The 12,514-nt window shown below is 45.6% G+C and overlaps 1 pseudogene; it reads right to left on the bottom strand.

The window, feature by feature from the left end:
• Nucleotides 1–12,514, bottom strand: part of LOC123997302 — a 103,192-nt pseudogene that overhangs the window by 73,035 nt on the left and 17,643 nt on the right.

The raw sequence follows: 12,514 nt of genomic DNA, 5'->3' as shown, positions 1-12,514 counted from the left end.
ACAACCATCTCAACAGCAATCCACCAATCAGGCCTTTATGGTAGAGTGGCCAGACGGAAGCCACTCCTCAATAAAAAGGCACATGACAGGCCGCTTGGAATTTGTCAAAAGGCACTAAAGGACTCTCAGACCATGAGAAACAAGATTCTCTAGTCTGATGAAACCAAGATTGAACTCTTTGGCACGAATGCCAAGCGTCACATCTGGAGGAAACCTGGCACCATGCTTATGGTGAAGCATGGTGGTGGCAGCATCATGCTTTGGGGATGTTTTTCAGTGGCAGGGACTGAGAAACTAGTTAGGATCGAGGGAAAGATGAAAGGAGCAAAGTACAGTGAGACCCTTGATGAAAACCTGCCTCAGAGAGCTCAGGACCTCAGACTGGGGCGAAGGTTCACCTTCCAACAGCACAACAACCCTAAGCACACAGCCAAGACAACGCAGGAGTGGCTTTGGGATAAGTCTCTGAATGTCCTTGACTGGCTCAGCTCAAGCCCGGACTTGAACCCGATTGAACATCTCTGGAGAGACCTGAAAATAGCTGTGCAGTGACGCTCCCCATCCAACCTGACAGAGCTTGAGAGGATCTGCAGAGAAGAATGGGAGAAACTCCCTAAATACAGGTGTGCCAAGCTTGTAGCATCATACCCAAGAAGACTCGAGGCTGTAATCGCTGTCAAAGGTGCTTCAAAAAAATACAGAGTAAAGGGTCTGAATACTTACGTAAATGGGACATTTCCAGACTTTATTTTTAGTACATTTGCTATAATAAAACAAAACAAGAGTTTTGATTTGTCATTATGGGTTATTGTGTGTAGATTGATGAGGAAAAACATTTGAATCTATTTTAGAATAAGGCTGTAACGTAACAAAACGTGGAAAAAGCCAAGGGGTCTGAATACGTTGTGAATACACTGCATATTGAAATATAGGCCTAAGTAAGTTATGGTATTAAACAGGACATTCAATGATGGTTACTCAAGGATACTATTACCAAGCCTACTAATGATCACGACATGACTTATTATTAGAATGATCATCATAATAAGTGTAATAATAACAACCAGGAAGTAGATCAAGGAAACGGAGGGTATAGGAGAGAGAACTGCATGCATATTATGTGACAAACAGGTGCTGTTAGATTACAATATTATTGTTCTGCCTGTTTGGAACAGTGTAAACAACACTAAATAAATTAGAAGTAATACCAGTCTGTTCTAATGGGGAAAAAATGTGTAAATCCTTTATTACAGCATAGCAAAGATTAAAAACAGCCAAATCTGTGAAATTGCTTTATCCGACATTTTGCTGTTGCATGAGGCTTGGTGCTGACGGAATCAGTAGGCTAATAAACTCACACTCAAACGGCTAAAAGAAGCAGGATCTATCTTATTTGTGTCACAGCGGTCTAAGGCACTGCATCTCAGTGCTAGAGGCGTCACTACAGACCCTGGTTCGATTCCAGGCTGTATCACAACTGGCAGTGATTGGGAGTCCCATAGGGCGGCGCACAATTGGCCCAGTGTCGTCGGGGTTAGGCCGTTGTTGTAAATAAGAATTTGTTCTTAACTGGCTTGCCTAGTTAAATAAAGGTGTCTTGTGCACCATTCACAAAATGAGAATTGCGACTGCTCGACTAAAGAAAGCTCGGTTGACCAACAGCCTATCGACCAAACAATCCACTAAATAGGATCAGCTCTACCAAAATGACACAATACATTATTTACCATTCATTTCTATAGGGTATAAAACAATATAAAACACAACCAAAGCTAACTGCAAATCCATTTGTAGAATCACAATCTTGATTGCGTACTAGGAATATGGGATCAAATACATAATAATAATAATATATAATAATATATGCCATTTAGCAGACGCTTTTATCCAAAGCGACTTACAGTCATGTGTGCATACATTCTACGTATGGGTGGTCCCGGGAATCGAACCCACTACCCTGGTATGTTAAAGTTTCTAACTTTGGTTTTTACTGGGCTATGACCCATAAGTTTCTATCTTTGGTTTTTACTGGGCTATGACCCATAAGTTTCTATCTTTGGTTTTTACTGGGCTATGACCCATAAGTTTCTATCTTTGGTTTTTACTGGGCTATGACCCATAAGTTTCTATCTTTGGTTTTTACTGGGCTATGACCCATAATTTTCTATCTTTGGTTTTTACTGGGCTATGACCCATAAGTTTCTATCTTTGGTTTTTACTGGGCTATGACCCATAAGTTTCTATCTTTGGTTTTTACTGGGCTATGACCCATAAGTTTCTATCTTTGGTTTTTACTGGGCTATGACCCATAAGTTTCTATCTTCTCTGCTCAGCTGTTCATCTCGTCTAGTCAGGTCAGGTCAGAGTAGATCCACCCAGAGGAGAGTGTATGGTATGAAACAGGAACGCTATAGTCGGGGGGCTGAAGAGGAAGGCCCTCCGAATTCTCAGACCCCCACAGTTGATTCCATCTGACCCCCACCCCACCACTACCCCCTGAACTCACCTAACCCTACACTCTATCAGAGGGTAAGAGAGAGAGAGAAAATAGGCAAAACTATCGTTAACGTTACTGAAACCAGGGGTTAAGGAGAGGACTGGTGTCTGTGGTCCGGTGACCGTCTGTTAGTTCTCCTCATGGGATCAGCAGTGGACTCATGGCTGTATGAATTATTAAAAAGTACACACATACACAGCATCATTTTTCATCACTTTTTGTGTTGTAAATAATTGTTTTAAATTGCAGTGTGATTATGGCCATTACGCTGCGATGACATTTAGTACTAGAGTCCACCACTCCCTTATCTGTTTTGATTGTCCAGCTGTAAGACATTGTAAAATCGTTTCCTCTCAGGGATTTGGGTGGATTTCTCATGGTGAGAACCATGACAACTGGTGATCATCAATAATAACACGCTAATAATAACAAACCTGGCATATGGGCTTCATAGAGTGTGTGTGTACGCGAGTATGCCTGTGGGCGAGAGAGAGTAGAGCTTAGCGGAGTGAGTTTTTTAACCTTTATTTAACTAGGCAAGTCAGTTAAGAACAAATTCTTATTTTCAATGATGGCCTAGGAACAGTGGGTTAACTGCCTGTTCAGGGACAGAACGACATATTTGTACCTTGTCAGCTCAGGGGTTTGAACTTGCAACCTTCTGGTTACTAGTCCAACGCTCTAACCACAAGGCTACCCTGCCGCCCCAGAATGAAGGCTATACGTATGTCCTATGTAGAATGTGATCTGTAAGGTTGCGTGGAGGATGAGTGTGTAACTGTGTGTGCTATGCAAATGTATGTGTTTGTTCTGGGAGGACCCAGAGAGAGGCTCATCTAGTTGGTGCTGACAGAAGGGCTCTTTAGAATGGAGCCAACAGAGCAGAGCTACAGAGAGACACACGGGGACACTCATCCATGGAGCACAGGAATGGAGCCAACAGAGCAGAGCTACAGAGAGACACACGGGGACACTCATCCATGGAGCACAGGAATGGAGCCAACAGAGCAGAGCTACAGAGAGACACACGGGGACACTCATCCATGGAGCACAGGAATGGAGCCAACAGAGCAGAGCTACAGAGAGACACACGGGGACACTCATCCATGGAGCACAGGAATGGAGCCAACAGAGCAGAGCTACAGAGAGACACACGGGGACACTCATCCATGGAGCACAGGAATGGAGCCAACAGAGCAGAGCTACAGAGAGACACACGGGGACACTCATCCATGGAGCACAGGAATGGAGCCAACAGAGCAGAGCTACAGAGAGACACACGGGGACACTCATCCATGGAGCACAGGAATGGAGCCAACAGAGCAGAGCTACAGAGAGACACACGGGGACACTCATCCATGGAGCACAGGAATGGAGCCAACACACAGGGACACTCATCCATGGAGCACAGGAATGGAGCCAACAGAGCAGAGCTACAGAGAGACACACGGGGACACTCATCCATGGAGCACAGGAATGGAGCCAACAGAGCAGAGCTACAGAGAGACACATGGGGACACTCATCCATGGAGCTCCATCTGAGTGTTTCACCCCTCCCTTTCCATTTAGAGTCCCACTCTCCTCTCCTCCTTCCATCCCCAGGTAAAGGCCTACAGGGGTATCTGTTACCTTATCAGATCAGTGGAATCTGAGCACACACTGTGTGTTTAAGTGTATCGGCGTAAAATTACCATCAACTTTGGGGTCCATTTCAGATAAGTCAATTGAAGAGATGAGTGGGAATTCATGAATGGTAAAACTACTAACTTCTTCTTTTGTTAAATGTGGGGGTTGGCATTTGAATTTTATTTCCTAAATTGACAGAATAGAAATGATCCAATCCTAGTAACCGTACACAACCACCTAATTCATGGCAACACCAACACACCAAACACAGCAGCAGTGGGTGCCATGGTAACGAGTGGGGGTGTAATCACGGGAAGTTAGCGAGCCTGACAGCCATAGGGGAACAGGAGAGCTGGGCGGCCCACTTCAACGTCACATCCTGGTACACCAGCAGCATGTTGTTATGGTTACCGACCAGGGTGTTGGTGGTGCCTTTAGACACTGGGAAGAGAACGAGGGGTCAGAGGTTAGATCAGTCACAGGAGACGCATGAAACTTAATGAAAAGTGCTTCATAAATACAGTCCTTCTATCCATCAGTCATCAGTTGCTTTGGCAGGCAAGAAGCCAGTCCATAAATGACGACAAACCTTAAATGAATATTTAACCATTTAGAAAGCAAAAAGATCTCAAAAGTCATTACAAATTAATTAAACAAGGCCTAGTTCTGGGGTGAGGATGTGTCTTTGAGGTAGAAGATTAATTTGTGAGAACACACATGGTTAAAACCCCAGGTTGACCTGAAATGGTCTAGCATGAAAACGCCTTTTGGTTTGGCCACACACACAGAAGCATTTAGAGTGACTGCCACCGCGGGAGATCTGAGAGGCACACGCAACACACGCCTAGCAAACCTCATTGGGATAGAGGGCAGGGGCGGGCAAGGCCAAAATGACAGACACAGTTTATTTATGACTCCCTCCATCCACTACATATAGCGCCATTTGTTTTTTCTCCTCTTTTGCTTCCTCTGGTTCGTTCTGTTCTTCCACTGTGGTCAGGGACTGTATTAATAGCAGCGTATCAGACAGACATATGGCAATCGTTTCCCTGAACACACCTTACCCTGAGGTGTATATGTGTGTGTGCACACTAATTATAAGTGATTATTATCAATGCTGGGGTTAAGTGGCTGTATTATCACTAGAGGGAAAAACAGAGGATGAGAGAGAGAAGAGAGAAGAGAGAGAAGAGAGAAGAGAGAGAGGCAAAGAAACGAGGAAGAGAGAGAAAAGGAGAATGCGAGCCAAAAAAGGCAGCTGCATAGCAGAGGGCCAGAGGGGGAAACCTGTGAAATATTGAGAGTGGGCCGGTAAACTGCTAAAGTTCCAGCCAAAACAATGTGAAAGTCAGCAGCCCGGAAAGTTCCTCTCCCTCTCTCTCTCTGTATTGAAAACCAAACCGCAGCAGATTACAATAGCGGGAAGCCATTTGCCATACTATCCGGGTGGCTGCTGAAAACACAACCAGAGAAATCTATCGAGGACTGTGATCGATGTCACCTGGGATCCTGGCCTTTACAGTGGAACAATGCAAATGGAATGGGAAGTGTGGTGTGTGTGTGTGTGTGTGTGTGTGTGTGTGTGTGTGTGTGTGTGTGTGTGTGTGTGTGTGTGTGTGTGTGTGTGTGTGTGTGTGTGTGTGTGTGTGTGTGTGTGTGTGTGTGTGTGTGTGTGTGTGTGTGTGTGTGTGTGTGTGTGTGTGTGTACACCAGAGGGAATGGTGCTCACAGGTCAAACACACCTCTATGAGGAATAGCAGGTGCCTCTGGTTTAAAAAAACTTTTAAAAAAATCTCTCTCTCAAACACTCTGCTTCCCATCTTCCTCGTCCATCCCTCTCGCATTGCTTTCCTCCCTCCTTTCTCTCACCTATTTCCCTCCTCTCTCTCTCCCTCCCTCCCCCTTTCTCTCCTGCTATCCTTCCCTTGCCATCCCCCTCTCCATGTATATACAGGTAACTGCCAAAATAAAGGAAACACTTGAGTAAAGGAGGGATACAAAGTATATTAAGAGATGAACATCCCATCATGCCTAGGGTCATGTATAAAAAATGTACAGTTGCCAATTATTTTGGCTACCATGGCTAGAAGAGATCTAAGTGACTTTGAAAGAGGGGTCTTAAAGGAGCATGGGGGATTTAAAGGGTGTGTATGTGTATATCTCTCAGTCACCAGATCTCAACCCAACTGAACACTTATGGGCGATTCTGGTGCGCCACTTGAGACTGCGTTTTCCATCACCATCAACAAAACACCAAATGATGGAATGTCTTGTGGAAGAATGGTGTTGCATCCCTCCAACAGATTTCCAGACACACTAGAATCTATATCAAGGTGCATTCAAGCGGTTCTGTTCGGCTCATGGTGGCCCCAACGCCCTACTAATACACTTATGTTAGTGTTTCCTTTATTTTGGCAGTTACCTGTAATTGAGCTCAGCTGGAGAGAGGTGTGTTGGCTGGAACCCATTAGTGGGCCCTGCGATAGTGGGATTAGCATGGAACACGCAGACCCCTGATCCACAGGGCATTCCGCCAGTAGAACATGCTGTGTGTGTGCATGTGCGTGTGCTTATGCAGGTGACGGTGCTGTGTGTTGCATGTTCGAGGTGCTACATATGCTAAATATGGATCCGATTAGAGCGTGCCTTGCTCTGTGACATTTCCTACTTCCTCTGGTTGGAGTGGTATGTTGGGAGTCAGTCAGGACAGACAGATGCACTGTGTAGAGCTGTACTCCGGTCCCTCATTAAACCCAACCCAGGAGCCGAGACTCCCTATCAGATGAACCTGAGCTCACAGACAAACACTCATTCTGCTACCGACACGCACACTGGACAGGCATGGGGAACGTCTTATCACCACTAGAAATATTTGTTAGATCAGTATCCACATGGCAGACCTAAAACAAAGACTGGATAGAAGAGTCAGCAATAATATTCATCAATTATATGGAGGATGGATATCTGCTATGTCATACAATATGCCCTACAAATAATGTGTCTGATATCAAGCAATAAATAAGCTAATGATATCAAGCAGTAAAACAGTATGTTATGTGAGGAAGCAGCTAGGGCTGTACCATTACCTGAGGGACAGGGGAGGAAGCACTAGGGCTCTACCATTACCTGAGGAGTAGGGGAGGAAGCACTAGGGCTGTACCATTACCTGAGGAGTAGGGGAGGAAGCACTAGGGCTCTACCATTACCTGAGGGACAGGGGAGGAAGCACTAGGGCTCTACCATTACCTGAGGGACAGGGGAGGAAGCACTAGGGCTCTACCATTACCTGAGGAGTAGGGGAGGAAGCACTAGGGCTGTACCATTACCTGAGGGACAGGGGAGGAAGCACTAGGGCTCTACCATTACCTGAGGGACAGGGGAGGAAGCACTAGGACTCTACCATTACCTGAGGAGTAGGGGAGGAAGCACTAGGGCTGTACCATTACCTGAGGAGTAGGGGAGGAAGCACTAGAGCTCTACCATTACCTGAGGAGTAGGGGAGGAAGCACTAGGGCTCTACCATTACCTGAGGGACAGGGGAGGAAGCACTAGGGCTGTACCATTACCTGAGGGACAGGGGAGGAAGCACTAGGGCTCTACCATTACCTGAGGGACAGGGGAGGAAGCACTAGGGCTATACCATTACCTGAGGAGTAGGGGAGGAAGCACTAGGGCTCTACCATTACCTGAGGAGTAGGGGACGAAGCACTAGGGCTCTACCATTACCTTAGGGACAGGGGAGGAAGCACTAGGGCTCTACCATTACCTGAGGAGTAGGGGAGGAAGCAGCTGGTGTTGTACTCCAGTTTCTTCATGAAGAGGATATGTCTGTTGTCTTTGAGAAAGTATAGATTCCTCTCGCCGCAAACAAAGATGGAGGACGAGGACGGAGAGAAGGAGGGGACACTGAGGTCCAAGGCCTGCTCCCCCAGGACCAGGGTCCAGTCAGCCTGAGGGGGAAACACACACACAAACTTCTCTTCTCACCGTCAGTCTCTTCCCTGCAGCGTCTGCTAAATGACTTAAATGTAAAAATGTAAATGTTTTGCTATGCTGCTCAGCATCCTGTCTGGTCTCTGCGTCCGTGGCCACCGCCAGCATCTCATACCTGGGCTAGGAACACTTCACTTTAGATACACAATGTTCTCAGTGGTAACACTTCAGTTTAGACAAAGTGGTAACACTTCAGTTTAGACAAACACAATGTTCTCAGTGGTAACATTTCAGTTTAGACACACAATGTTCTCAGTGGTAACACTTCCGTTTAGACAAACACAATGTTCTCAGTGGTAACACTTCAGTTTAGACACACACAATGTTCTCAGTGGTAACACTTCAGTTTCGACAAACACAATGTTCTCAGTGGTAACACTTCAGTTTATACAAACACAATGTTCTCAGTGGTAACACTTCAGTTTAGACAAACACAATGTTCTCAGTGGTAACACTTCCGTTTAGACAAACACAATGTTCTCAGTGGTAACACTTCAGTTTAGACAAACACAATGTTCTCAGTGGTAACACTTCAGTTTAGACAAACACAATGTTCTCAGTGGTAACACTTCAGTTTAGACAAACACAATGTTCTCAGTGGTAACACTTCAGTTTAGACAAACACAATGTTCTCAGTGGTAACACTTCAGTTTAGACAAACACAATGTTCTCAGTGGTAACACTTCAGTTTAGACAAACACAATGTTCTCAGTGGTAACACTTCAGTTTAGACAAACACAATGTTCTCAGCGGTAACACTTCAGAAACACTTCAGCTGGACCTTCTGTCAGAAGCCCCACTGTCATAACAGACATCCATCTGTGTTATGACAACTAAAGTTTGTGCCACAAACCATTATTCAGGTACGCTAGTTAGCTAGCATCATGCTTTAACGTTCTCAAACAATGGCTTTATTAATAGCAGTATCATGACACTGATCTGGAGTCAGTCTACAGTAGTCTAGCAGTATGGCATTAATACAATCTGATTTCCAGTAAAAAGCTGGAACTGGCTATAGTAGCTACAGACATCTCACACACGCTCAGTCACCTGACCCCTCGGGAGGGAGAAGGAAAAGGCTGCTAGGAATCAGATAATTACCTGAGGAGAAATCAGAACCTGCTAAGCCCTGATGTTTATGGAGCTGGAAATGACAGGAGACTATTTGCTCCGTCAGGGAGAAAGTATTTTTCTCTCTCGCTCTCTTGAGAAAAGAATGAAGGGATGAACATGTCCAAAGACAACAGCAAGCAGTGCCAATGGGAAGGTGGAGGAAGAGGAACCGGGACCTATTTTGCCGTTACTAGTTGCAGAGTGATTCAAATAGAGTACACTCCTGACAAATGCACATCGAATAAGTGCACTTTGGTTTGCATTCATACATTATTTTTGATAAGCTATAAGAAATCTGAAGGCCTCAATCCTAAATGGATGGGAGAGTTTGGCACCATCTAGCCAAGGCCTTTTAAGGGCAAAGTACTATGGTCAGGTATGTTGGTGAATGAGCTAGTGTGAATGAGACCTAACACATAGAATCGCAAAGAGTGTGTGTGTGGCGAGTGCATGAGCGATGATAGAGTGCAAACCTTGAAGAAATGATTCACCAGCATGCACACTGGTTATAAATGGTGAGCACACACACACATTCAGAGTTCCACAGCTCAGGCCAACCCAGCGGAGCAGGGAGGGTGTGTGTGTGTGTGTGTGTGTGTGTGTGTGTGTGTGTGTGTGTGTGTGTGTGTGTGTGTGTGTGTGTGTGTGTGTGTGTGTGTGTGTGTGTGTGTGTGTGTGTGTGTGTGTGTGTGTGTGTGTGTGTGTGTGTGTGTGTGTGTGTGTGTTTACATGAGTATAAATATGTGCATAATATGCATGCACGGTTGTGTGTATGAAATGTATGATCATGTGTACACACATCCCACGAGCCTCACCTTTAACCAGTTCAACCCACACAAACCCAGTCAACCGCTTCAGGTTGAATAGAGTCTCTCCGTGTCTCAGACAGCCCAGAGAGACACAGAGTGAGTGTGTGTGTCACTCAGCAGCCAGCGTGGGACGTCTACAGCCAGAGGAAACAGCCCAGTCATTTATATGAAAGAGGATATCTACCCAATACTGCCCTGATACACAAACACAAAATCACATTCATTAACCCTCAAGCGGAGAGAAAATCAACATTACTGGCTAAACAAACTGAGAGAGTGGAACAGTTCCCGAGCTGACTGATATTATGCAGTACATGACACTTAGAGCAAGGCTATTTCTAACTAGCATGCAGGATTTTCATTACCAAAATGTAGCTATCTTCGTATCTACAGTTTTCATAACTTTTGATTGTAGATTTGATCAGAAAGTGGGATTCTAGCCACAGAGACCAAGTCTAGACAGCCAAGTGTTAACTGGGGACATAGAGCACTTCATCCTGGGCAGAATTATTTTTATTAGAATTCATATATACAGTCTGAGAATTGAAGAGAGGGAGGAGGGGAAGGGGGGAAACGGGGGGGTCAGCGTTTCCGCAGTGATATCTCGTCTGGGGAAGCTCTTGATAATCGGAGAAATCTGGGATAACAAACAGCTGGAAGGCCGGGTTTCACACACCGAAACACACACACTCTTCGGCCTTTCCCCAATTTCTGTCCGGTTTTAGCAGGAGCGTTAAAAAGGAAAATCCCAGTGTGTGTTTGTAGAGGAAGGTAACTGTGATTATTATGGATGTGCGATGATCGGCCAAAGCAGAGGAAAATAAAGACAGGGCTTACATGGGGAGCTGTGGCGATCAATGAGTGGAAATTTCATTAGGATGTGAAAATGTTAATTTAGCACCGAGAATAACCAGACTCAGCTGTGGCAATAGGGCCCGATACACCCAATCTGCAGTATCCCCTATTTACACACACACACACACACACACACACACACACACACACACACACACACACACACACACACACACACACACACACACACACACACACACACACACACACACACACACACACACACACACACACACACACGGAGGCGCACACATGCAGAGAGAAGCAAACACACACACAGAACACCCTCCCCTATTATTTAAAGATGGTGCAGTGGTTTGTAACATTAGGAGGACTAGAAAATGGCCTCCCGTCTGCTGCACCACAGATGTATTTAAAGATATAGTGCGGAGTAGCAGGCAGGCAGACAGCCTTCAGAGGCGAAGAGTACACTTCTTCACTCACTCACTTTCCCCTGAGGAGGGTGTGTGTGTACGTGTGTGTGTGCTCTGCAGAACATGTGTGTGTTTTGCAGAGTATGTGTGTTTTTTGCAGTGTGTGTACCTGTAGCTCTCCACTTGTCGTGCTGAGGACACAGTGAGGAAGGTGTCAGTGCGGGAGCAGTAACACAGAGGACCAGGCAGGAAGAAGCCAGGGAGGAAACGGCCAAATGAGTAACTCTCCTGCTCAAAGAACATCAGCATGCCGTCAATGGACTGGATACACAGAGAGTGGTGGTCTGAGGGGAGAGAATAAAAGACAAACGTTACATGAGCATTGAATAAAGGTTCATTCAACACATAGGCTTAGGACATTAACACATGACAACCTGGTGGAATCATACTGGCATCACAGAAAAGTACACACAATGACAGAACATAGACCTGATTGCTGCCGGACTAAATTACTTGTAGAATGGTATACGTGCTGTGGAAAAATGTATGCAGCCTACATTTCTGCTTGATTTATTGGGGTGGCTCCGCTATGTTGTGGTGGTGGGTTAGCTGCTCCGCTATGTTGTAGTAGTGGGTCAGCTGCTCTGCTATGTTGTAGTAGTGGGTTAGCTGCTCTGCTATGTTGTAGTAGTGTGTTAGCTGCTCTGCTATGTTGTAGTAGTGGGTTAGCTGCTCTGCTATGTTGTAGTAGTGTGTTAGCTGCTCTGCTATGTTGTGGTGGTGGGTTAGCTGCTCTGCTATGTTGTAGTAGTGGGTTAGCTGCTCTGCTATGTTGTAGTAGTGGGTTAGCTGCTCTGCTATGTTGTGTAGTAGTGGTGAGTTAGCTGCTCTGCTATGTTGTAGTAGTGGGTTAGCTGCTCTGCTATGTTGTGTAGTAGTGGGTTAGCTGCTCTGCTATGTTGTGGTGGTGGGTTAGCTGCTCTGCTATGTTGTAGTAGTGGGTTAGCTGCTCCGCTATGTTGTGTAGTAGTGGTGAGTTAGCTGCTCTGCTATGTTGTAGTAGTGGGTTAGCTGCTCTGCTATGTTGAGTTGTAGTAGTGGGTTAGCTGCTCTGCTATGTTGTAGTAGTGGGTTAGCTGCTCTGCTATGTTGTAGTAGTGGGTTAGCTGCTCTGCGATGTGGTGTTGTAGTAGTGGGTTAGCTGCTCTGTTATGTTGTGGTGGGTTAGCTGCTCTGCTAAGTTGTAG

Source organism: Oncorhynchus gorbuscha, linkage group LG15 (genome assembly GCF_021184085.1).
Source record: "Oncorhynchus gorbuscha isolate QuinsamMale2020 ecotype Even-year linkage group LG15, OgorEven_v1.0, whole genome shotgun sequence".
Classification (NCBI taxonomy): domain Eukaryota; kingdom Metazoa; phylum Chordata; class Actinopteri; order Salmoniformes; family Salmonidae; genus Oncorhynchus; species Oncorhynchus gorbuscha.
This window is presented reverse-complemented; position numbering and strand designations above follow the sequence as displayed.